The sequence below is a fragment of the Macrobrachium nipponense genome, chromosome 13 (genome assembly GCF_015104395.2).
Source record: "Macrobrachium nipponense isolate FS-2020 chromosome 13, ASM1510439v2, whole genome shotgun sequence".
In the NCBI taxonomy this organism is placed as follows: Eukaryota; Metazoa; Arthropoda; class Malacostraca; order Decapoda; family Palaemonidae; genus Macrobrachium; species Macrobrachium nipponense.
In genome coordinates this window covers 36,243,520-36,266,471 of record NC_087206.1, presented here as the reverse complement: position 1 = coordinate 36,266,471, position 22,952 = coordinate 36,243,520, and the positions used below count along the sequence as shown (strand labels likewise).

At 43.0% G+C, this 22,952-nt stretch overlaps 1 protein-coding gene and 1 long non-coding RNA gene across 2 annotated transcripts in view; one reads left to right on the top strand and one right to left on the bottom strand.

Annotated features, from left to right (window-relative positions):
- LOC135225741 (uncharacterized) overlaps positions 1-22,952 on the top strand; it is a 133,731-nt gene that overhangs the window by 28,150 nt on the left and 82,629 nt on the right. The gene's annotated exons all lie outside the window — the stretch shown is intronic.
- On the bottom strand, positions 7,829-9,162 carry LOC135225455 (uncharacterized). Its single transcript, XR_010316971.1, has 6 exons — positions 9,121-9,162; positions 8,899-8,991; positions 8,490-8,764; positions 8,247-8,386; positions 8,023-8,105; positions 7,829-7,893 (listed from the first exon to the last, which is right to left on the bottom strand). It is a non-coding gene; the product is annotated as an uncharacterized LOC135225455 (long non-coding RNA).

Here is a 22,952-nt window from a genome sequence, read left to right as displayed (position 1 = left end):
ACAATTACTCAAACTGTATTGGGGGTCGTCAAATATGTTTGGATCTTGGTAATGGAGATTCCTCACTTGGAGCCGAGTTTGGAGGTGATACAGTATCTTGCAGAAAAACAGTTTCCTCGGCTTCAATTGGAGTACAGTAATACCTAGTGCAAATTCACTATAGTGGCGGACTTTTCATTGGAACCTAACTAATAATCATACGCGAGTATTTCGCAGACACGGAAACGCAACGTTTTTCAAATCCTGGGAGAAACCCTGCAAAAGTGTTTGTTTAATTTATGTAAAAAAATTATAAGTTTTCAAGCTTTTATGTGTAAATTAAACAACATTAAATAAAAATCTAGCTCTCTCTCTTTTATTGAGATGAGAGAATATTTTGGTACATGTAGTATGTACGTACTATGTTTATTAATATTTTCAGATATAATAATAATATAACTGTAATTACAAAATTCATATGTGATAGTATTTCAAAGAAATAACCTTTCCATTTCACTTTTAAGTAATAACAACTCTTCTTTATCTCTCTCTCTCTTACTGAGATGAGAGAATTTTTATGGTACATCTACTATATGTTTATTAATATTTTCAAATATACTAAAGGGATTTTGACGAAGGAAAAATCTATTTCTGGGAGAGACCTGTTGCCCCCACCCGTGAAAAGGATCCTGCTATCCACTTTTCTGATATAAATACTTTCTAAATATACCAGAGAAAAAGCTAGCATTGGTATGCAGAGGTTACTACCCTCGCGCGAGCACCCAAAGGGCATCGTGTATAAAGTTCAGGGCGTGTGAAAAGCCACTATTCACAGGTCTCCTGCCATTTAGAGTATTCCTTCTCAAAACCCACATATGGGGTGAGCCGTGCCAACGGCCACACTCACACTGCCTCTGTACTACACTACTGACGCCCGATGCGAGCGCCCTCACTCAATCCTTGCTTTGTTAGATACCTTTCCTGGCTTGGATAGGTGTAGGGAAGGGTTGGGTTCACTGGGCAACACAGGCCTCTCCCCGAAATAGATTTTTCCTTCTTCAAAATCCCTTTTCTGGGTCGACCTGTGTTCGCCGGTGAAAACTTACAAGAGAATGCCATCCAAGCCAATAAATAAAAATAAACTTAAGGGGAGAAATGAAATGGACTTCATTAAAATATAAGTTTACTTAATGTAAAAGATTGTAGTAACAATAGAAAAAGCTTAACATACTAATACTTAATAACTAGGACTTAAGCTATGGCTTAGAAACATAATTATGCTTAATGGTAATACAAAAGAATTTTATACAGGTATCATGCAAGGATTTTTTGATACAAAATTCTGGATATGTACCATCCGGATTATAAAACTCATCCGGAAACTAATTAAATATGTACAAATATGTGACAGGGTGACGCCGGGTTCTCCACAAATACCGAGGAGAGAGGCATCTTGGCGAGTATTAGTGAGGCAGGTAGAAAGGAGGGGGGGGGGTGCAAGGGGGCAGAAGATTAGGAAATGTTATTTGGGGGAGACTAGGCTCCCTGCAGCTATAGTTGAATACTTTAGAGATTGTAAATTATTTAGATAGTGGCGTTTGAAAACTGTTGGAGATTTCCAACCCGTATATTTTTTAAGATCCTTAAAGTTCATATTCTGAAAATAATTAATTGATGTAGCCACTGCCCGGATGTCATGAGCATGTGGAAATGACTTCGGGTTGGCTTGTTTTATAAAGTAGAGTATCTGCTGTCTAATACCTTTGTTAGAGATCGTGCCACCATGTTCTCTAATAAAGAGAGGACCTGAGGACTTTGTGGAGGTCCTGGCTAAAAAGGACTTACGAGTTGCAACAGGACATAGATATGTGTCTTGAGCAAGGGAATAATCTTCCAAGGAGACCCACCTATTTTTGGGGGTCTTCATTTTTTGCCAGGAAAACTCCAGTATGGGGAGAGTAGTACTTCTCCTGATGGAAGGAAATCTATGTTTTCTGGGTTACGAGAGAGAGCTGAAAGTTCAGATATTCTGGCACCTGAGGCCATAGCCATTAGGAACAAAGTTTTCCTCAGAAGAGTAATATATGCACAAGATTCATTATCAGTGTCTGATGCCAGTTTTAGGACATCATTTAAGAACCAAGTGACCCTTTTGTGGACGGACAGTTGGCCTAAGGCGTGCGAATGCTTTTGGAATGGAAAGAGAAATATGAATCTGACAAGTCTATTTTGAAACCGACTTGAAAGATCTTCTTCAAGGCTGATTTTATTGTCGTAATAGTACTGGCTGCTAGGCCCTTTTCGAATAAAGTTCTGAAAAATAAGATGGCCAGATTTGGGGTCATTTTATGGGTATCTGAATGTTTTAAAAATTCAGCCAACTTCTTAACAGCTGAATCACATTGCCTAAGTGTTGAATCTCTTTGTCTGATTCTATGAATATGATATTACACGGATCAATACTCGCATCTTCTTGAGCTGCAAACTTCATGAAATCCATAAAGTTAGGGTTTGGAGAATTCTTGAGGAAGCTGACACAGTTCGAATTTGTACTACCTGTTGAAGGTTTCGACATTTGGGCGAGGGGCATTGCCTGTGCCATTTGTTGAGGGCGAGAAGTCTTATATGGCGCGAAGTATCTTTGTTTCTTTTGAAACCTGGCTTGTTTTCCGGTTGCCTCAAACTTACGTTTGGAGGGCAGACCCCATCGGACACGGAGACTTTGATTAGCCCTGGAGGCTTCCCTCCGCAAGACATTATTTACCTCTTCTTGAGGGAAGAGTTCTCGCCCCAGATTGAGGTTTTAATTAGTCTATTAGGCTCATGCCTAATAGTAGCCTCCGCCAAGACGTACTTCCTGCAAGCTCTTCTTGCGACACCAAAATCGAATAGGTCCGAATGGTAAGTATGTAGCAGACTTTTTGTCAAGACCTGGAAGAGCTGCTCGTCCTTGTAAATAGAAGCTACCAACTCCATTGAGGCAACGGAGTTGATAGATCTAGCCAATCTAGTCCTAGCCTCAAACTCAGATTTTATCATGTTCTCCGGCAGCTTGGGGAGCTTATCGGAGAACAAGGTCGAGGCACAGTCCGAATCAAATTTGCCGACCGTAAATGTGGCCGGAGCATCTTGCCAGAAGTCTCTGTTGGCAGGTATGAGGAGGGAGGTAGCTTCTGTCTCCTTCAAGATTGGGAGAGGCTTTTCTTTCATGATTGCTTGGAGGGTTAACTCCGCAATCTTGTCTGTGCAGGGAGACAGAACCTCGTCCGGTGTCACAAACATGGTGAAGGAGCCTTTGTGAGGCGTTAACACTGGTGTTAACCAAAGTACGAGCCCAGACAGCTTGGGCTTGTTCCTTCGGAAAGATTACCGTTTCCTTAGGAACTTTGTCCACTCTGATCAGCGCATGCTCCGCTAGTCTGGCGAACCCCTTGAAGGTTAAACTGGAGGCCTTCTGGGTAGAACTCAAAGTCCTCCAGTGGTCAGGTACCACACCCTCTAGGGTTAGTTTGCCATCCACGTATGGGGCGTGCATGGCGAACCGCCATGGGTTGTTCTTATGGAATGGTGGCAACTTTGAGGCGTCCGGAACTTCCGAGGCTAGCGCCGGAGATCCGGAGTGGAGCAAACCGCCATCAACTCCTTTATGGCTCTATCTGCTCAGCCATTATGTCCGATACTGACTGCTGAGATCTCTGAACCGGAGGCCCGCCTCAAAGAGTCGAATCTTTCATCGACTGCGTCTCTAACCTTCGACATCAGAAGGTTAGGAAAGAGATCATGGTCAAAGCCTGACTCCGCTGCCTTAGATTTTGCGGACTTTGTTCTCGATCCCTTAGAAGAGAGAGAACCCTTGGCAGCAGCCGATTTCGCAGAGGAAGTCGATGGCCTAGGGGCCAGAGACAACTCTGACGCCGCTGGCGGAGCTGGCCTGTGTACCTTAGGCAACAACTTAGTTGCCTTAAAGGGACTTTTCCTTGGGACGGACAGATCTCGAGCCGTCCCAAGTAGTAGGGGTGGACTTGGTAAAGTCCCAGAAAGAGGAAGAAGAGGGAGTGGGACTGAGGAGGCTACCTGCCTCACTTACCTGCTCATCCAGGGCCATTGGTTCCATATGGATGTTGATTGCCGCAACGTCTCCCACTAGGTCCCGATCGTCCGGCGGCGGGGCTGTCGCGGCTTGGATGGCGTCGATGAGGGGAGCCACCAGACCTGCCTCGACCGAAGCTGATGGCGAACCTGGGAAGAGGCGAGTCCCCAGGCTGTAGTCCAGGACGTAGGGGTGCCCGGACAGAGCGTTCCGCCCATACCCGGAGACCCACTGTCTCAGGTTGGTTTTGGCCAACTGGTGGCTGTCCTCATCCGTCTGTAAGAGAGGAAGGGGAGTTAACCTTCCTACCATATCCTTTTTATTTCATAAAATATCATCAAATATAGGAAAGTGAATATGCTATATATACTCAATTTGTAAACAATGAAGAAAGAAGGTTATGTAGTGCTTACTTGGTCATTGGCAAAGATCATGACTAGCTCAAAGCACAGGGTGCACGCCTCCGGGTGTCAGACCATGTAGGGCGTTTCTCCCTGCTCTGCCACGAAGGAGATGGAGCAGTTTGCATGGGACCGGCAGACTTCATGTCGCACCGGATTGCTAAAGGAGGCGGAGCACCCCAGAGACAAGCAACGCACCTTCTGTAAGGGAAATCATTGATGAGCAACAATTCTCCAGGAAAAATTGTAACTTAAGGCTATATAAGTTCACAATACTCATTAAAGACATGCACAATCTTATGATAAGACCATGCATAATTCATAATAAAAGGTATGTAGGTTCACTGTAAGTTTGTTATTAATCGTTACTAGCTTGAGCTAGGACGTGTTCGTAGGTTATAGGCCAGTGCCGTGATCACTAACTGATATTCGCCTTGCTATGAGGAGGGCAAGCTCGACTCTATAGCTCCGGCAGGTCCCTGGAGGGGTATATGTCAGTGTAGGCACTTACTAAAGCGAGAACGGACCTTGGTAAGCTGTAGACTTATCGGGCAACTCCGGCAGCGGATGTGGGTGTCATCCTCCATCGGTACTGCAAGGGTCCGGAGCTAATACCTGTACCATTTACCCAACCAAGGCTATTTTTATATACTCACATTCTGCCTAGCCGTTAGCTGTGAAAGCGCCGGAGATGGCGAGTCAGGAGGAGGGGTTCCCCATCCGACGTTGCCTATCTCCGGCAAGTATGGGTTGAGGACAAGCCTCCTATTCCCATTCCATACTAACTACGGAGGCGCAACGGGAGCCCCTAATGTGTGTAGGGAATACTAGCCACCGGAGTTATGTACTTCGGTGGCGGAGCTCTGGCAGGCGGAGCTCCAGCAGGCTAGTGCTGGGCTAAGTATTATTTAACGCCTCAACCCAGTTCCCCAACCCTAGCCCTCCCGCTTGTATGAAACTCAAACAGACGTCTCTTAGAAGGAGAGCTAGTACTGTGAGTTACAACGGATCAACTAAGCCGAGCCGATAAGCGGAGGAGGAGGGGGTAGGGGGGTTTGGTAGTGGTCGGTTTTGGAGTCTGACTACCTACCCGATCATAAGTGGCCAGTCAACTGGTCGTATCTGTAACCTACCCTGTAGGGGTATTAGTTAACAGAGAACCCTGGCTTGTTGTGATTGATCTTAACATTGATTAGGGTGGCCACCCAACAGCTGATGTGTAGGCTACCACCTGCAGGAGTGGTAATGCGACATGGCCTATGGTCTGTCGTGGTACGAACACGACCAGGGTGGTCACTTATCAGAGACCTAGGCTACCTCATAGGATGGTAGTAACTGAGACCATGGTTCACTGTGGTAAGATTACGACCAGAAGGGGGCTCGAACGAGAGGAATAGCCTAACGAAAGGGGCTAGTCAGTAATAACCAGACCTTGTATGGTGCAAGAACATGGCTCACATAATGGACTAACGAATTTACTACAATAATGAGGTAATCTGAGAGAGTTGTAAAGATAACAAACCAACTACTTGGGTAACCAGTGCCGGTTGTTTGACCGTGGTCGTTAGGACCGAGCTTCGCTCAATCTAGGCTACATACCTCTATATAACTTCTTAAGCTCAGCTCGAAGAAAGACCAATAATCATACTCTTTTTTTTAAAAGTCGAATTTAATCGAATCAAAGTGATTGTGAATTTTGACCTTTCAATTAAGGAGCTTTATTATAATTTAGAAATTAAATAGGAGTAGTGACTGACTACTCACGGTCAGATTTATGATAGCAAAACATCTTCAGCCTCTACACTACAGTGAATTAATACTAGTATATTTTAATCTATTTGTAAAATACTAGCACATGTTATAAATACAGGCAGTCCCCGGGTTACGACGGGGGTTCCGTTCTTGAGGCGCGTCGTAAGCCGAAAATCGTCGTAAGCCGGAACGACACTTGGAAATATGCCTTAAACTAAGAAAAAGTTAGAGACCTTACCTGTGTGGCATGCAAGTATATTGCATGATGTGTAGTGTGGTTATTTCAATGGCAAAGGATGGTTCTTGAAGTATAATTCTTATTAACTCTTGTGACACTATAAAGCACAATGTACTACACTTAATCCTTAGGTTAGATTATACACTAAACACTATTATTATGCACTGTACACTACGTAGTAGTATTTGGTAGATCCTGGAGTACACTAAAATCACCAGTCTGGTAGCTCTGGAAGGTAAAACAAAAGGTAGTATAACACAATTAGTACAAAATACTACACAAAGTCCTGAATGCAATATGTGTAAATTATAGATATCAAGAGTAAAAGAGTTAACTGTATGTTAATTAATTCCTTACTTTTAGTTTATAATTCCTTACTTTGAGTTATATCAAAGAGTAAAAATGTTTAATGTATGTGAATTAATTCCTTACTTTTAGTTAAAGTTGTCATGCTATGTAACCCTGGATGCACAAAGTCTTATGTGGCCCATAGCCTACATCATTCAGGGGGTTCTGGAATGTACAAAAAATAATTAGTATGTCAGTAAGTACCTCTATGCATAGTAAGTTACATACAGTAATATGCACCATACAGTGGTTTAATATCACATATATAACATGTATAAACTTAGTTCAATGTATGTTAATTAATTCCTTACCTTTAGTTTAAAGTTGTCGTGCTATGTAACCCTGGATGCACAAAGTCTTATGTGGCCCCATAGCCATAATTATTCAGGGGGTTCTGGAATGTACAAAAATAATTTTGTCAGTAAGTACTCTATGCATAGTAAGTTACATACAGTATATGCCCATACAGTGGTTTAATATCAACTGGTATGCATAGTAAATGATTGGTCTACACCCCTGTTCAGCAGGGAGTGTACAGTATGTACGTAATTCCATGAGGGACCTTGATCACTTATCCCATGTGAGAGATCTTGGTCACTTTTTTTTAGTATGTACGTATAAAACTTATTAATGTATGTTTACTACACTATGTATAATTCCTTACCTTTATGTTATGTAGTAACCCTGGACAAAGTTTTATGTGGCCCCATAGCCTGCATCTGGTGGAGGGGGTCCTGGTTTTCTGGATGTACCAAAAAAGTATCAAAGTTAAGTCATGTTATGTATGTTTTAGTAAGTTACATACAGTAACCATACGTACAGTGGTTTATAACATGTATGTACATAATCAAACTTGGTTGGAAATTCCTGTAAAAAAAAGTTATGTACGTATGTAATACTACTGTATGTAAAAACAAACCTTACTGTTCATACTTTGTTACACTACATGTTACATGTGATAACGTATACTTTCCTGAAGGGTTTTTTCCATCCAAAAATGGTGCTTCTACTTGTAGTTATCCTTGATGACACTTGTAGTAGTAATTTGTTAGTAACAACCTGGAGTTGTGTGAAAAATGTTGGTTCTGGAAGGAAAAAGTAACAAATTAGTGTACAAAATATACACTACAGAAAGTTGTGAATGCAATATGTTAATTACTGTAGATATATCAAGAGTACTAAAAGAGTTAATGTATGTTAAATTAATTCCTTACTTTTAGTTTAAAGTTGTCGTTCAATGTAACCCTGGATGGACAAAGTCTTATGTGGCCCCATAGCCTACATCATTCAGGGGGTTCTGGAATGTACAAAAATAATTTTGTGTCAGTAAGTACTCTATGCATAGTAAGTTACATACAGTATATGCACCATCAGTGGTTTAATATCACATATAACATGTAGTATAAAACTTAATTTAGAAATTCCTTACATAACTTACCAACTTTTAGTGAGTCTCAAAGCTGTTACCTAGGTTGTGGGAGATGGAGGTGGAGGTGTAGAGCATTCATGATAAGGATGCATTCCAAACCTAACTTCAGTGTGCTTTATCACAGATAACAGGCTAGGATGATGGGCAGTCTGGAATGAAGAATTAATATTAAAGGACAGATGTAACCACTTAGGTTGTACAAAATTTATTGTACGTATGCAAACATTAAACACAAACTGAGAATTTCCTTACCTTCAGCAAAATGAAGACATGTAGGCTATGTAGAGGTCTGGTTTATGTAAGTCACAGGTGCATGCCAGTCTGGAATGATAATGTAATAGTACATATGATTATATAGTATGTATGTTACATACATAACATGGTTATTACATATGTAATAATAAAACATTAATAAAAAAAATGTCCTTACCAAATTCTAGTGGTTGGCTTGCTTACTGGGATGGCCATATGGTACATGAGAGTGGGTGGTCTGGGCTATGGAGTGGGATGGGCAGGTGCTTGGGAGTCTGGAATGATAAAAAATATATAAAATGATAGTTACTACTACTGTAACTTTACTGCACATGTTATTACTGTTTGTTTGACATATGTAGTTGTGTAATACGTATGTTCAATATAAAAAAATGAAGAATTCTTTTACCTGAAGGAATGGGAGAGGTGATACTACTCGTATCAACTGATTTGGGCTCTGGAGAGGTGATACTCGTATCAACTGATGAGGGAACATCTAGATCTGGAAAGAATGATAGGGTACATAAATATATTATAAGGTGGATGTAATTGTAGCATATGTACACTTTTAATAAAATTTCTATTAGCAATTTATAAAACATTTTATACAAATTTGTTAAGGATTCCTTACCTGATGTATAGGGCGAGGCATCAAAACCATGGAAAGGCTCAGGTCATCTGGGTCACTGTCACTATCAAAGGGGTCTGAAATGAAAAAAAAAAAAAAATAATAAGGTTATGCAACATCAAACACATTTTACCACTATGTAAGTTAGTGTACGTAGGGTGTAAACAATTTCCAACATGAAAATGAGAAAAATGAAATTGCTTACCTGATTGTACACGTACAGGTGGGCGGGCTGATACAGAGGGTCCAGGTACAGGGGGATCTGGAACTGTTACAGGTAGTACAGGGAGATCTGGAACTGTCACAGGTAGTACAGGGAGATCTGGAACTGTCACAGGTAGTACAGGGGGATCTGGAACTGTCACCACTTCTGCAATAAAATTACAAATGATGAAAATTAATGAAGTTACAATTTACTCTAGATTTAGTTGTTACATTAAAAAACAAAATTAACACATTTTAATATGTACACTATGTAAACACATAAATTAGTAAAACAGTTCAGAATTCCTTACCAGGACTAGGAGTGGGAGGTGGTGGTACTGGAGACTTGTGAAAGAAAGTGTCAAGCCTGGACTGCACACTTCTCTTCGTCTGCTTCTCCTTCAGGTCTCCTTGTAGAAAGTCACCAAATCCATGATTCCTCTCTTGATTTTGTCAAACCTAGAAACGTTAGGGTTCTTCTGCCTCAAAAGAAGCCAAGGCTCTCCTCCATGAGTAAAACAAAACCCTCTGACAAGCCTTTTCAGTTAATGACCTGGGTTTTGGCTCTGGTGCCGCCTCCTCTTCCTCAATCATTGTTGTTCCAAGTTCTAGTAAGTCCTCTGCAGACAATTCCTCTCCATGGGAAGCCAGCAGCTCTGTTACATCATCAGGTTCAAGATCTAGTTTCAGCCTCTTGCTTAGCCCTACGATCTTCCTCGTCACAGTCTCGACGTCTTCTGCCTGGTCAAAGCCTTCAAAACTGTGCGCAAACTGTGGACACAGTTTCCTCCAGGCCCCATTTAAAGTGGTCGTCTTCACCTCGTCCCAAGCACTTGCAATATTTTTCACTGCATCAGCAATGTTGTAGCCCTTCCAGAATTGCTTCAGTGTCAACTCCTTGTTAGCTTCTATGGCCCTCAAAGCAAAACGTATGGTCCTTCTAAGGTAGTAAGCCTTGAAATTAGCTATTACTCCCTGGTCCATTGGCTGTATCAGCGATGTGGTATTGGGTGGGAGGTACACCACCTTCACATTAGGATGCATGTCGCTCAAATTTGAAGGGTGACCAGGGGGGGGCATTGTCCAGGACTAAGAGGGCCTTAAAAGGCAGACCCTTCGAAGTCAAATACGCTCCACTGCTGGCACGAAATGGTCATTGAACCAATCTTCGAAGACCATTAAGGTAACCCAAGCCTTCTTGTTTGATTTCCAAATCACAGGGAGTTGACTCTTGAAAATGCCCTTGAAAGCCCTGGGATTCTCGGCCAAATACACCAGCAAGGGCTCAGTTTCAAATCACCACTTTGGCATTGGCCCCAAACAGCAAATCAGAATCCGCCTCCTTTCCAGCTTTATGGCCAGGTGCTGACTTCTCCTCCTTGGAAAGGTACGTTCGATTTGGCATTCTTTTCCAAAATAATCCAGTCTCGTCCACATTAAAGACTTGGTCAGCCGTTGTAACCACCATCCTTAATTATCTCAGCCAAACCACCTGGAAAACTTTCTGCTGCTTGCTATCAGCACTAGCAGCTTCACCTTGCAGCTTCACATTATGCAAATTTGCACGAGCCTTAAAACGGTTAAACCAACCTCACTTTTTCACTACTGCCTCATGCAGCGCTCTAGCCTTCTCCTGGATCACACTTAAGCTCACCGGAACACGTCGCTGGTTCTGGTCCTCCAGCCAGATCATGAGCAATTTCTCCATTTCAACAATGCTCTGGCTACGTTGCTTGCTCGTGTATCACCGTTGACTTCATCGGTGCAGCATCCTTAACATGCTTCAGAATACGTTCCTTGTCCTTCACAATGGTTACCACCGTGGTCCTGCTCAAGCCTAAAGAACGGCCTATTTCGGTGTTAGTTTCTCCCTTCTCCGAACGCTTTATCACGTCATATTTGACCTCCATCGTGATGACCTTCCTCTTCTTGGATGAACTATCATCGGAGGAAGTACTTTGGCGTTTAGGAGCCATTGTAAATTTGCGAAAATGGCAAGGAATTTCAGCAACGTCTTAGCACACAACCTAGTGAATGCAGGCAGGCACGCGATTGAAGTGGCGTCCTTTCGTATTGTTACGCTTGGCGTCCTCGACCGTCCGAGGTCGTTGTTCGGTCAATTTACCATACAGTTTAATAGCGTTAATTAATTATGCACCTCCGCTCAAAAACTAGTTCTGCATATGAGGTATCGTTAAAAAGCATAACAAAACAAAACGTCGTAACCTTGGAATTTGTGTTGTAATCTAACCAGAAACTTAGTTTTTTTAATTATGTACTGGAAACAAGCAATGATTTTTCATTATATTTGCGCTTTTGGACTGTTTTAAACTGCGCATCCCAAGCTAGTGTATTCATTATCGCCCGCCCGCAAACTAGTTCCGCATATGCGGCGTCACTAAAAAAATTCAAAAATACGAAAAAAAAAAAGTGTCAAAAATCATCATAACCTCAAAATTTTTGTTGTAATGTAACCAAAAACACATTTTTATTATGTACTGTGCTAAACTATAAAGGATTTTGATCATAGCATGCGTTTTTTAAAAGCGTCGTTAACTCGGAGCGTCGGAAGCGTCAGCGTAGTAACCTCGGAACAAGCGTCGTAACCCAGGACGGAATTTCCATTGAATATTTAAGAAAAAGCGTCATAACCTCGGAACGTCGTAAGCCGGAACCGTCGTAACCCGGGGACCGCCTGTATATTTATAAGGAGAGAAAGAGAGAGGGAGAGATGGGGAGAAGGCTAACATGAGAGAAAAAGGGGAGAGAGAGGGAGGAGGTACCAGTATCTCCCTCTCTCTCCCGAAAAGCACCATAGGCTACGCTGTAATGACGAAAAACATAATGCTAATAGAAGCCTTATATCTCTCTCTCTCTCTCTCTCATTGCAGGCAATACCGCTGCTTAATTGAAGTAAATAAATATTATACTGTTACTATAAGAACATGTCAAGATTACGTACGCGCCTCTAGGTGGGGGAAGAAAGTTAATTGTCCTTCCCCTGAATTACGTCTTAATTCAGAATATAGAAACTGCTAATTACAACGAGGGCGTGAATGTTATTCTAATGACATGTACTACAGTATATATATAGTGTAAGAAACGGGAAAAGGGTACTCATACTAAAACTAGCCATAGCTAAGTTTTTAAATAATAAAAACTGGTACCCAAAACCCACACGTTCCCGTTCGTGGCATTCAAAATGGCGGTGACGCCGTGTTCCCGCAATACTTTCTACGGGCTCACGGGTCTATAAAAGGAACTCAAATTTCATAATAGTATATTGAAAACTACAAATTGGGGTACTCAACTTAGGTGTTGATGACATCTGGGAAGAAGCCATCATGAAAAAGTAAGCAAAATCTGCAAGAAAAACCACAGAACAGAAAAACGCGTTAACTGGTGGGAAAGTTTCTAACAGGATTGAATGAGGGCGCTCGCATCGGGCGTCAGTAGTGGTAGTGCATAGGCAGTGTGAGTGTGGCAGTTGGCACGGCTCACCCCATATGTGGGTTTTGAGAAGGAATACTCTAAATGGCAGGAGACCTGTGAAAAGTGGCTTTTCACACGCCCTGAACTTTATACACAACGCCCTTTGGGTGCTCGCGCAAGGGTAGTAACCTCTGCATACCAATGCTAGCTTTTTCTCTGGTATATTTAGAAAGTATTTATATCAGAAAAGTGGATAGCAGGATCCTTTTCACCAGCGAACACAGGTCGACCCAGAAAGAAATAATATTATGTGGCGCCGTGGCAGAGTGGGTTAGGCCGTCAATTGACTGGTTAAGCAACATTGGGGCTGGTCAGTCGTTGGATGGGTGACCGCTCTCCTCGGCGTTGATTCCTTGGGAAAGGATCTTTACCATAATTTCCTCAGTCTACTAAACTGTAAATGAGTACCTGTTCCTGATGGGGTAGGGTCCAGCTATGGGTTAAATAGCAAAACTCAGCAATGATGGAAAGAAATGCAGGATTAAACGACAACAACATTAATGGAACCTCTGGCAACATTAGAGCTTCGTCTGGCAGCCAGGTATTCAGCCCAATTGAAGGGGAAGACAGTCAGGTACTTGGAGGTCGTCATACAGTAACTGACCACCACAACGACAGTAACCAAAAACCAGAGACTGGAGCTACAGAAGCAAACCAGAGGAAGAAATGGACAAGAGAAGAAAATAAGGAAATATGGAGATGCTACATCAGAAGCAACCCGACGGAGAGAGGATATAGAAGGTTGGTCAACATCTGGAATAGAGGAATAACACCCCCCAAACAGAGCAGAGGCTGGCAGACCAAGTAAGGAACATAAAGAAAACGAACTGGCTCTCCCAAACAGAAAGAGAGGAATTGGAAAGGAAATGACACACGGCAACGAATTACAAGAAGACGAACTGAGAGACGATGCGACAGAAGACGACAGGGATGATGAGGTATCAAACAACGACATACGAAGAAAACTCCCGACGAAGTAACAGACAGGACGGAATGGGTAGAAAAGATCAGACAATGGATGAAGCCAGATACAGAGAGAACAAAGATCCCCTCCATGAAAGCCTACAACACCAAGAAATTAAGGGAGAAAACAAGTGAGGTCAATGAAATAATGAGACTAATACACACCACCAATATCACAGAAACAAATAACTTGACATATGCAGGAGCAAGATTAGTAGCAGAACTGATGGGGATTCGAACACCAACACCACCAGCACAACCAACCCAACAGAAACCAAAACAGCAACTGCCTTGGAAAAGGCACCTGGAAAAGCAAATCATGGTGATGAGAACTGACTTGAGTAAACTGAAAGAGATGGCAGAAAAAAGGCTAAGTAGCAAGAAAACAAGGGAGGAACTGAAAGAGAAATACAAAGTACAGGAGAGGGGACTAAACAACACAACAGAAGATGTGAAACAGAGGCTTAAGGCCAAAGCACATAAGATCCAACGGTACATGAACAGGAATAAGGGATACTAACAGAACAAACTATTTGGAACCAACCAAAAAAGACTATACATCCAACTAAGAGGGGAAGACAACCACCAAGAAATTCCTGAAGCCGAACCAAGTAAGAGACTCTGGGAAAACATCTGGAGCAATCCGGTATCACACAAAAAACATGCAGCAAGGCTCCAGGAAGTCAAGGCTGAAGAAACAGGGAGAATAAAACAAAAGATTCACTGACATCACGACAGACACAGTCAGACACCAATTAAAGAAAATGCCCAACTGGAAAGCCCAAGGTCCCGATGAAGTCCATGGATACTGGCTCAAAAACTTCAAGGCCCTACACCCAAGAATAGCAGAACAACTCCAGCATTGTATCACAAATCACCATGCGCCCAAATGGATGACCACAGGGAGAACATCCTTAGTCCAGAAAGACAAGAGTAAGGGAAATATAGCCAGTAACTACAGGCCTATCACCTGCCTACCAATAATGTGGAAGTTACTAACAGGTATCATGAGCGAAAGGCTATACAACTACCTAGAGGATACAAACACCATCCCCCACCAACAGAAAGGTTGCAGAAGGAAGTGTAGGGGCACAAAAGACCAGCTCCTGATAGACAAAATGGTAATGAAGAACAGTAAGAGAAGGAAAACCAACCTAAGCATGGCATGGATAGACTATAAGAAAGCCTTCGACATGGTACCACACACATGGCTAATAGAATGCCTGAAAATATATGGGGCAGAGGAAAACACCATCAGCTTCCTCAAAAATACAATGCGCAACTGGAATACAATACTTACAAGCTCTGGAATAAGACTAGCAGAGGTTAATATCAGGAGAGGGATCTTCCAGGGCGACTCATTGTCCCCACTACTCTTTGTAGTAGCTATGATTCCCATGACAAAAGTACTGTGGAAGATGGATGCTGGGTACCAACTCAAGAAAAGAGGCAACAGAATTAACCATCTGATGTTCATGGACGACATTAAGCTGTATGGTAAGAGCATCAAGGAAATAGAAACCCTAATCCAGACTGTAAGGATTGTATCTGGGGACACCAGGATGGAGTTTGGAATAGAAAAATATGCCTCAGTCAACATACAAAAGGGCAAAGTAACAAGGACTGAAGGGATAAAGCTACCAGATGGGAACAACATCAAACACATAGATGAGACGGGATACAAATACCTGGGAATAATGGAAGGAGGGGATATAAAACATCAAGAGATGAAGGACACGATCAGGAAAGAATATATGCAGAGACTCAAGGCGATACTCAGGTCAAAACCCAACGCCAGAAATATGATAAAAGCCATAAACACATGGGCAGTGCCGGTAATCAGATACAGCGCAGGAATAGTGGAATGGACGAAGGCAGAACTTCGCAGCATAGACCAGAAAACGAGGAAACATATGGCAATACACAAAGCACTACACCCAAGAGCAAATGCAGACAGACTATACATAACACGAAAGGAAGGAGGGATGGGACTACTAAGCATAGAGGACTGCGTCAACATCCAGAACAGAGCACTGGGGCAATATATGAAGACCAGTGAAGACGAGTGGCTCAAGAGTGCATGGGAAGAAGGACTGATAAAAGTAGACGAAGACCCACAAATATACAGAGACAGGAGAAAGACAAGCAGAACAGAGGAATGGCATAACAAACCAATGACACGTGGCATTGGCTACTGAGGGGAGAGCTCAAGAAGGAAACTGAAGGAATGATAACAGCGGCACAAGATTAGGCCCTAAGAACCAGATATGTCCAAAGAACGATAGATGGAAATAACATCTCTCCCATATGTAGGAAGTGCAATACGAAAAATGAAACCAAAAACGACATAGCAAGCGAATGTCCGGCACTTGCACAGAACCAGTACAAAAAGAGGCATGATTCAGTAGAAAAAGCCCTCCACTGGAGCCTGTGCAAGAAACTCCTTGCAGTAATAAGTGGTACGAACACCAACCTGAAGGAGTGATAGAAAACGATCAGGCAAAGATCCTCTGGGACTATGGTATCAGAACGGATAGGGTGATACGTGCAAATAGACCAGACGTGACGTTGATTGACAAAATCAAGAAGAAAGTATCACTCATTGATGTCGCAATACCATGGGACACCAGAGTTGAAGAGAAAGAAAGGGAAAAAATGGATAAGTATCAAGACCTGAAAATAGAAATAAGAAGGATATGGGATATGCCAGTGGAAATTGTATCCATAATTATAGGAACACTAGGCACGATCCCAAGATCCCTGAAAAGGAATCTGGAAAAACTAGAGGCTGAAGTAGCTCCAGGACTCATGCAGAAGAGTGTGATCCTAGAAACAGTGCACATAGTAAGAAAAGTGATGGGCTCCTAAGGAGGCAGGATGCAACCCAGAACCCCACACTATAAATATCACCCAGTCGAATTAGAAGACTGTGATAGAGAGAGAAAAAAAAATAATAGTACATAATATAATGTAACTGTAATGACAAAATGATGCTTATAAAGAATTCTTTCCCTCATCTTTCTTTTTAACTCCAACAGAAGCTCAAGTCCAGACCTGTCAAATATGTCAAGTAATGTGACTGTAAGGAGAGTGCTGCTGATTAGCGATCAGTAATTTTTACAAAATTCTCTCTCTCTTTCCATAGGTATGTAATCTTCACACTCCTATATTTTCTCTCTCTCTCTCTCTCTCTCTCTCTCTCTCTCTCTCTTCCTCTCTCTCTCTCTCTCCTCTCTGTCTCTCCTCGTTGGTATGTAATCTTAACACACTCCTATATTTTTACCAGCCATTTATTTGTTTTTTAAGGGTTATGTATTAAGCTAACTTTTAAATGAAATTACAGTATCTTTAATTTAATTTAAAAGTTAGCTTAATACTTATGTAAGGACAACTCTTGTCTCTCTCTCTCTCGTAGTTAGTGTAGCGGTAGATAATTTTTAACCCTTAAAACGCCTATTGGACGTATTTTACGTCGAGATAAATTGTCTTTAGAGTGCCGACCGGACGTAATTTACGTCGACATAGAAAAGTTTTTTAAAAATTCGCGGAAAAATACTTATAGGCCTACCAGCCGAAAACTTTTGAATCACGCGCCTTGGGGGATGCTGGGAGTTCACGGATCAAGGTGTTGTTTTGTTTACAATCGTTACGCAGGCGCGCAAGCTCAAATTTCTTTCTTATCGCACTAAAAAGTATCAGTGACACATCTCGGAAATTATTTCGTCACTTTGACATAATTTTTCCACCATTTTAAATTAGCCATTACATGGAGTATTATATATGAAAACGTGCGCATTTTAATGTAGAATGCAACAAAAAATACTCATGATTGTAGCTTTTATCAGTTTTGAAATATTTTCATATAAGTAACGATAAGTGCCAAAATTTCAACCTTCAGTCAACTTTGACTCTACCAAAATAGCCAATTGTAAGCTAAAACTTTTATATTTTAGTAATATTCAATCATTTACCTTCATTTTGCAACAAATTGGAAGTCTCTAGCACAATATTTCGATTTATGGTGAATTTATGAAAAAAAAAAAATTTCCTTACGTCCGCGCGGTACCTTCCGAAAATATCATACGTGTGATTGTCGTAATGTTTGCACCATTTTAAGAAAGCCGTTACATAAAGTTTTATATATGAAAATTTGCGCAATTTCATGTAGAATACAACAATAAATAATTGAAGGTTGAAGCTTAACTAATTTTCGAAATATTTGCATATAAATCACGATAAATAGAAAAAAAAACCACGTTCGGTCAACTTTGACTCTACCGAAAAAATGGTCGTAAAACGCAATTTTAAGCTAAAACTCTTACAGTCTAGTAATATTCAGCCATTTATCTTCATTTTGAAACAAATTCGAAGTCTCTAGCACAATATTTAGATTTATGGTGAATTTAAAAAAAAAACTTTCCTTCCCTCCGCGCGCGGATTCTCCGCCGCAAATCTCCGAAATGCGTACGTCGCATTCTCGGAATATTTTGAAATATTATATATATATAAAAATAATTCGACATTCGGTCAACTTTAACTCGTCCGAAATGGTCGAAAACTGCAATTGTAAGCTAAAAATCTCACAGTATAGTAATATTCAATCATTTATCTTCATTTTGAAACAAATTGGAAGTCTCTAGAACAATATTTAGATTTATGGTGAATTTTTGAAAATGCTTTTTTTTTTACATCCGCTCATTACGAATTCATGCATCATTTTGTGATAATATTTTCTCTGTGTTGCTTTGATCGTTTTACAATTTGTTATATATCAAAATGATTGCAATTTAGTGTACAATACAACGAAAAAAACATTAACTCGTTAGCTTTAACCGTTTTGCTCACAGCGCGATTTGAATACAATTATATATGAAATTTTGTTTTCGCGCTATCATATATCGCATTATTTATATATGATAATGATATTTTGTTCATTTCTGATGGTTGCATACTAAACTTCAGGCAATGAAAAAAAAGGAGCCAAAAATGAACTCTTAATCTTGCAAACTAAGCACGTTGTGATTTTTTGAAAAAAATATTTTTTCCGATTTTTTCCGCTTCGGCGCTCACTCCGAGACTGCCTCGGCTTACAGGAGACGATTTTTTCTGGGCTCAGTTCGTGTCGCTTCGTGAAATAATCCCTTAAGTTAATTATTTCTAGGTAAATGATACTAACATTACCAGAGAAAAAGAAAAATAGGGGGATGTCAGAGTAACTGACTCGCTCACCCAAAATAAAAATAGGGTGTCGGTATGGTACTAGGGCGAGTGAGACCACTACCATGAACCTCTTGTCATTTAGAGTACTCCTTCACCAAAATCCCCCTCCCTGAGAGAGCTGATACACGTTCGGCGCCAGCAACTACTACTACACACCCTCCCACGCCGACCGCAGCGCTTCTCGTGGCCATCCTTTTCGTTAGCGACCTTCCGCACACACATGTTTTCCATTGCTCTGTGTTTTGTGTGACTTTGGATTATCTTTTCGCTTACGATGGAACTCCAAGCTATTGCCGCAGCTAAGTTAAGTACCCCGAAAGGTTATACACTAGTTTTAGCCAGCCAGGATCCGTTTTAACTGTTTTTTAGGTTCAATAATGGTCATCCTGGTCTGGCGCCAGGCTCGCCATGCCAGCTCGCCTCGTGTTTTGGTTAGCTCCTTCGGTCTTCTATACCGTAGTAGCTATTCCTTGTTGTGTATATGCCTTTATCATGCTGTATATTACACGTGGTACGGAAGGTGCTGCTTCCATTCTATTGCTTTACATCGTACTATTCGGAAATCCTTTGCTTATGCCTTAGCTCAGTGTTCATGCATGCATGTCCCTTTGTCTAGATTTTTAGGCGTGTGGGCTTTTTATTATCATTTTATTGCTGTATTGCTCTTTAGTCCAGCCATCCTGGCCGTCGCCCTCTGTTTTACGTATCGGCAGAGGCCAGCTCCCGAGTTGTTAGCATGTCTCCTTTCGGGGAGCCTAGCCTACTTCTCTTGGACGTCCCTTCTTTTTCTCCCACTCGTGATTTCCTTCCTTTCACTTTTTTTACGATGTATTTATTATGGGTTGCATGTTGGGGGCGATCAGTTTAGCCTAGACTATGTTTTGTTTGTCTCGATCGCCTCGTGGTCCACCTGCGCTCGCGTCGGGCCAGCTGATCACCTCGGTCCTTCTCTCAGGGCCCCCCTCTCCTCCCTCCTCACGTGGAGGGAGGGACAGTCCTCGCTCGCTCACGGTCGCTATGGCAACCATCCGAGCACCCCTCCCCTCTTCCTCCCTTCCCAGGGGGGATACGGGAGTCACGGACTTAGGGGGTCCTGTGTTGGACTGGTCACGTTTTCTGTGAGTTATGGGGAGTACTTTGTGTGTTCAGGTCGGGTTGGCCATCCCGCCAGCTCACATTGGGTCCTCTCCGGCGCTCTCTGGTTGGCTCTCCTCTTCCCCCCATCGTTACACGTATTGCTGGCTCCGCCAGCTCTTTGGGGGGGTACGGAGTAGGCCTTACATGCTTCCCCTGTATATGATTGTTGTGGTCTCTTTCGCTTTTCCGGCGGAGCACCCGCTCACCATCCATGTGCTCCGTGGGTTGGCGGAAGGGTTCTACGGCGGAGCTATGCTCTACCTACATTGTTGTTTCGTTTTTGTTTTAGCTTTATTTTGTTTAATTTAATGGGTAATCTTCTCACGTTCTCCGCTGTGTTGTACCCTCACCTCGGTGTACTATATGTGTATGATCAGGTATCTGGTTTGGCAGAAATCTTCGCTCCGGTGTACCGGAGTTTTCAAGCCAGTTTACCGAGTCCTATGGACTCTCTCACCCGGAGTACAGGAGAAGATTATGCCCAAAAATTTCACTCCAGCATGCAGCGGAGCTTCATATCTCTTAATGGGTTAGCCCTGTTAGTAACTGCCGATACTTATGTATCTGTTCACTTACAGGCTACCAACTGTCAGGAGGCAGGATGCAACGCCGTCCTGCAGGACCCTTGAGGTCATGAGGTCTGCCGGACCCACGCTCCCTGCGCTGTCCGCCACAACGACTTGATTGTGTGGCACCATGAAGCCTGTTCCATTTGCTATGAGTTAGTGGATCAGTTTTCTACCGGAGTAAGTATATACCGTCGTAGGTATTGTCTCTGTTCTTGGTATATACTGTCAGATAAGCCTGTGAAAAAATGTATAAATATGACTTGTAGTCATAAGTGTTAATGATATATCTTCGGGGCTTTGTTGTAAGTACTACAATGACCCTTTATTTCAGGCTACCGCCGTGAAGGACGCCGCGTCTGCTACCCTGAAAGCCTGGGTAGGAGGTTTTGGGAAGAACGCGCCCAAGGGATAGCCGTACATTTTGGATGAGTATGGCTGTCCGCATCTTCCCAGGCGGCAAGTCGACCGGTTACGTCGACCCTGTAGCGGCAGCTCCATGTATTGCTGCCATCCAACTGCAAGTGGCGCAGGCGTTGGCGGAGGAGGGAGCCCCGGGGGTCACCGAAGACGTTGCCACCCTGGACATCAATGTGGAACCAATGACGGTAGGGGAAGGTGAGTTGTTAGTTGAGGTAGGTTTGTTGGGCGCTCAAGGGCTTCCCTTGGGCGCATCTGGATCTTCATCTCCTGTTCCTTCTTCTACATCTTTTCAAGGTTTTTGTGAATCGGAAATTCTGGCAAGACGTCTTCCGCCTCAGTTGTCCCTAAAGTGAAAGGGCAACGAGAGCAAAAAACCCTTGAGAGGTCGTCTTCTAAGAAGACTTCGGCCTCAACCACTCATAAGTCTCCGGCTCACCATCCCGGAGCAGAGAAAGCGAAGTCATCCTCGTCTTCGCATTCTAAAGGGTCTAGGGGCAAGTCCTCTAAAGAGAAGGCCCGTGCTCCCTCCGAGCCGGTACCTTCAACGTCCACCGGAGCACGTCCGAAGACCCCTGCTTCGACCAGTACCTCTGGCCCCTTCGACCCTGACACATTTACAGCAGGGGTGATGCAACAGGTGGGCAACATGGTGGGGGCCATGATGAATGACAGGCTCGATCAGATGCTTGCCCAAATTTCCACCTCGTTTGCACAATCTGGTCAGTCGATCCAGAACATCTCGGATCGGCAGACGAAACCAGGAAAACTTGCTGGCGGGCCTCAGGGAGCATCCCCCACCCCCAGCAGTTCTTCCTCTGGCAGGCGCCGGAGTAGCCTCAATGCCGGATTATGACTCTCTTCCCCCATTCACCATGAGCAATCCTTGGAGGGTAGCAGCCTTCGCACCCTTCAAGGATGGAATGATCTCAATTCCGGACTGTGGAACTCGTCGCATCAAAGACTTCGTGTTCCACCCCGCCAATCTTCAACCACCTTTTATGGGGTATGCTAGGTTGACGGAGGCAGCTCTGAACAGAGAGGACAAGATCCCGAAAGAAACTGTAATATACAGTCGGGAACAAGCCCAGAGAGAATGGGTAAGGTGCCTTGAAGAATGGGACTGTACTAACACCAAACTTCAGGCATTCAAATGCCCATTCACAATCTTTGTGGCTGGCAGAGGAGGAGGTACCACTCCCCTTCACCACAATAATTGCAGATGTAACTATCCAGGCCGCCATGAAAGATGAGCCTCTTCCTCAGCTGAGGGAGTCGGACCCAATCCCTGCTCTTCCCAGCTTCTGAGGATCTCTGGGCTGACCTTCCAGCTTCTTTCACGGTCGGGAAGCTCAAACCGGACTGTGCTATTGAACAGTTCGGGGAGAGACTCCCAAGACTACTGGACAATGTGATCCAAGCGGACTTCGATGCAAGGATCAGGTTAGGGAGGACTCTTAATACCTTAGTTATGACAGAGGTTGCCGCCATTACATATGGTACGGAGCCTCTGTTCAAGCTTCTGGCAAAGGCTCAGACGCAGACCGTACAGTCTGATTTGTACGATTTCGTGGTAGCAAGGCAAAACTGCAGGAAACATGTCCTGCAGGAAGCCACCATAAGGCATGAGCCCAACAAATTGCTCTCGTCTTCTATCTGGGGAGCTGACCTCTTTCCCGAGTCTGCGGTAAACGAGGTCCATCACGAAGCGACCAGGCTCAACCAGAGCCTTAGGGTCTGCTGGGGACTTACTGGCAAGAGGAAGCCAGAAAGTACCCCCTCTGGTTCGAAGAAATTAAAGAAACCTAAGAAGTTTTCAACCTTCCAGGCACC